This window comes from Larimichthys crocea, chromosome I, assembly GCF_000972845.2.
Source record: "Larimichthys crocea isolate SSNF chromosome I, L_crocea_2.0, whole genome shotgun sequence".
Classification (NCBI taxonomy): domain Eukaryota; kingdom Metazoa; phylum Chordata; class Actinopteri; family Sciaenidae; genus Larimichthys; species Larimichthys crocea.
Genome location: NC_040011.1, coordinates 8,046,164 through 8,050,812, shown reverse-complemented (window position 1 = coordinate 8,050,812; position 4,649 = coordinate 8,046,164).

The window sequence follows — 4,649 nt, the reverse complement described above, 5'->3', positions numbered from 1 at the left end:
GGCCGCAGTCATCAGTTCTGCTCGCCGACTTCCCGGACATACGGCGACGTCCCGAAGTGCCGGTGCAGGCTTGACAAACATCCTGTGGTCAAACATCCAAGCGGGCGCCTGTCAATCATGTGCACAGGAAGTGGAAAATCAGCTCTCCCGGCGTGCTTCACGAGCGCTCATGGAGATGTTTCGCTCTGGTCCGCGGGCAGCCAGACTGCTGAGGCGGCAGGAAACACAAAAAAAAGGAGGCCAGCTGAGGACTAACGCTGGAGGAATCCGCTGAGCAAGCAGGTCGCGGCTTTGAAATTAACGTTGATAAAGTAGGCTGAGCGCCCCCCACCTCCTCCACCTCCTCCTCCGCTCGCCACACAGCACACCCGTGTGCTAAATCACTGTGGGGCAGGCTCGCTCGTCATCAGACTGAATGGGTGCAGCGGCCTACATGTTAAAAATACAAAGAGAGAGAGCTGCGGGGCCACGGCGGGCCCCGAAACACCTGCTGACGGAGAGAAAGAGAGAGAGCAGGTCATCACCGGATAAAAACTAAAACCTTCCTCAGCCTCTCGTGCTGACTTTAACATTGTGAAATTCAAAGTTACGGAGGAGGATTACGGCCACGTGTGAAATATTTGTTTCACTTCAGTTTTAAAGTGAGTTTTCCATGACAGATTTCCATTTTTCCATTTCCATTTTTCACACATGGTCCTGATCCTCCTCCGTTTTGGAGGTTTTTAATTAGATTTCTTTGGGAGAAGCAGAAGCAGCTGTGTACAAGAAGCTTTCACACAGATCAAAATGAGTCGTAACACACACACACTGACAGGACAGAAAGAAACGTCCACACTGAGGTTAACACGCCAAAAAACTTTTAATTAAACATTTTACTGCATGAAGAACACAGGGACACGTCTGTATGTCGCAGCTCTTCGGTGGACCAGCGATCAGAAAAGTCTTAAAAACTTTGGAAGAACATGAAGTTTGTCCAAGACGAGTCGAGCTGCTGCTGAGACAGATGAAGGTCCAAAGAGCTCAAAGAAAAGAATCGAACGTTCAGACGAGAACGGCTTGTTGTGATGGAGGGAGTGTATATGCTGCTGGGCGTGGCCTCCCGCTCACCTGTCTGATCACACCTGCGTCCCATCATCCAATCAACCTGCACGGGATAAAAGAGCAGTGATCAGCGGCTCCAGTCAGATTCACAACCAAAACTCAGAGTGGTAGTGTCTATGTTTGACTGCCCAACTTTAAATTAAATTATATATATTATATAATATAATATATGCAGCTTACATTAGCATTGACAGTGTAACACACTTATGTACTCAAACTAGCATGTCTAAGTTAGCGAATTGAGACGTCTCAAGCTAATTTCCCCGTTGATGACAACAGTACTTAGCTAACGGTGAGCTAAAACCAGGTAACATGAGCTAAAATTAGCTAACAACATGTTAAAATGAGCTAACAATGAGCTGACATGAGCTAACATGAGCTAAAGCAAGCTAACATGAGCTAACAACATGCTAAAATGAGCTAAAATGAGTTAACAGGCTAAAACCAGCTAACAACACGTTAAAACAAGCTAACAGAAGCTAAAATGAGCTAACAACATGTTAAAACCAGCTAACATGAGCTAAAATTAGCTAACGACATGCTAAAACGAGCTAACACAAGCTAAAGCGGGCTAAGAACTCGCTAAAACAAGCTTACTTGAGCTAACACGAGCTAACAATGTGCTAAAACCAGCTAACAACAAGTTAAGTTAAAGTTGACAACCAAGCAGCCTCTGTGGCTGGTAAATAAAGCCAATATAGAAGTGCCAAAAACTGCAGTTCCTCAAACGTCCACCTGAGGCTGGCTCCAGAAGTGAGTCAGTCTCCATAAGTCCCCATGTCCAAATGTCCAACTTCACAGCAGAAATAAACATGTTTACAGCCTGGTGGACGCTTTGATTGACAGGTGGCTTGTTTGAGCAACCAGGCGTCATTCAGCTCCACCCGGTCTCGTCTTAGGCCAGAGACAGGACTGGAGACGACCAGAGCTTCACAACAGCTCTTCGAAATCTGTGTGGGACGTCACGGAGACTACGCCCAGGTGTTATACAGTCTGTGAATTAAACACAGTAGATAATTGTTTTAATCCAACCCTGCACTGAAACGTGTCGAGGGGTTTCTGGGCTGTCGTGGAGGTCAAAGGTCAGACTATCCAAGAGCCAGAGCCACATCCCAGCTCCGGACCGCTGCCCCACTTTTACCTCCCAGTCACATGATCTGAGCGATTCATCATGTTAATGTGTTTTTGTGGACTTTGTGCTGAGCGGGCAGAACATGATGTAAGCTCACAGAAAAAGCAGCTCCCCCCCTCCCGACAGGTATTAATGAAGTCACGTAAAAAGGCGGGACGGTCCATACATTATCAAGACGTCCCACGGAGGAAGTCATAATCGTTCAACTCTCGCCCGAACGTTGCTCGAATTTGACTGATTCCAGCTCACGAGGGGAAAAGTTGCTGAATTGGCGCTGACGGCGACAACAGATGGTGAAGTAGGCCAACTGCTCTTCACCTGTCAGAGAAGTTTAAATGTAGCTTTCTACTAAAAAACAACAGCGTGGCTTCATCAGCGAGGATATTAAAGGAGCGCTGTGTTTACACGCAGCAGCAGCAGCTTCTCCCATGGGGGCTTATAAAAGCAGAAAGTGGAGGTGGGGGAGGTGGAGGTGGAGGTTGCATACCCCCAGCGGGCGGTAAACACGCCTTCGGATGTGGGTGCACGTCGAGAGACACGGCGTGACCTTTGCAGCACCCGTTGATGAACGTCACCAGCTGAGAGTTTGCCCTTTTCTGTATCACCTGCATCTGAAACCCTGCTGAAAACAATCACCTCCTCCCTCTCCTCCCTCTGCATCGACTCTGCTGAGCCATTAGTGTAATGAAAGAAAGAATCATTCAGACCCGGTTATGCTGACTATACATTAGGAGACATTTACGCACACTCACATTTATCAACAATCTGTCGTAACTCATGTTTTTTTCCCCGAACACGCCGGCGCTTGCAGAATCACACTCGCACGCGCTCTCCGGCTTCTTCCTCCGAGGTTTTTATCTCCACTTCTGGTTCGAAACTCACACAAACAAAACGAGTGGCCAGGTGTTCGTTCCCCGCCGCACCTCTCGGCACTTTCCCGTCTATTAAAGACAACCGGTGGCTGGTTTTTTCGCGAGCATCTGCTCGCTCGCTTTAGCACCTGTTTGCCAAATTAAAAATGATATATCGTCGTCGCTCGGTGCGTTTCGCGTTCACGCAGACTTCAGGGAAAACAAACCGAGAGCAGACAGTCAGTTTATGACTGACGGGTAACTCCTGACACTGACGGGAAGCCGCGATGCTTCTTATGTGTGGATTTATGTTCTAAGTTGCCCCCTCTGGATGATAAAGTGCCTGCTCAGGTGGCCCAGTGTGCAAGACAATGTGATGAAGCACCCTCTGGGGCGCCTTCAGGTGGAGGAAAGGTGATGAAGTGTCTCTACGGTGGCCCGGTGTGCAACAAGGCAACGCGTCCCAGTGAGCAGGTTACAGGTGTGAGCGTGTCCTCGAGCTGATTCTGGTTCGGACCCAGACCTTGAATAATAAAACACACAATCAGTTTGTTCTTCATGCACCATGTACAGTCAGTACACAACAGTAAGGGCATGAAATAAGTTACTTTTAAACCAGGACTTCTATCCCCAAAACTCCACCGGGCCTGTCTCCGTCACGTCGTGGCTGCATCGACTTCAAACCCACCGGGTTTCTCCCTCCTCAGATTTGGTCATTTTCCTGGTTTATGTGCTTCTAAATATGCTTCTACATGTCTAAATATGTTACATAGTCCATTTGTTTCTCTTTTGTCTGTTTTTATGACCAGCTGTTTGCTTAAATTTTCCTGGGACGCTTCTGAACTGGACCACGGCGGAGCCGGTGGGGTTTGGGGGTAATAGTTATTAACGTTTAGTTTCACTCATTATTTGCTGAAGTGGCTAACTGTTAATCATTCCGCCGTTAGCAGGCAGCAGAACCGGGCTCAGCAGCTGGACCGGACCGAACAACAGAGCCAGTCGCCCCAGACTGTGAGCTCAGAGCACCGGGGGAGTGTTAGTGTTTGTATTACAGGCGTTTTGAAGAAGAAGAAGAAAAAGAAGAAGAAGATTACACTAATGCTGACAGGGAGTGGAGCCAGTGTCGTGCCAGAACAGGAGCTGAGCATGTTAGCAGCCTTTACAGTATGTGAAGTGTGTTTTTATTGGCTGTGGCGTCCCGCATCATCACTCCCTGCAGCTGTGCTTGTCAAACACGCCATGATCTGTCTCTAGGTGAACGATTACAAAAAAAAATAAAAATCCCTGCTGGAATCTTCACATCGCCATGTCAACCAGGTTCAATCTGCCTGAACGAACACACACACACACACACACACACACACACACACACACCTCCTCCCAATTGAAACCCAGCTGCCACGCATCAGTGATGGGCAGGTCATCCACGGCAACCGCAATGAAGGACAACATCATTAAGCTCGATATCAGCGGCGGCAAAGCAAACAGCCTGTCCACTGTCATCAGGGTGATGCATTGGCACTCGCCGCCAAGAGGACGTTTTAATTGTGTCCACACACACACAC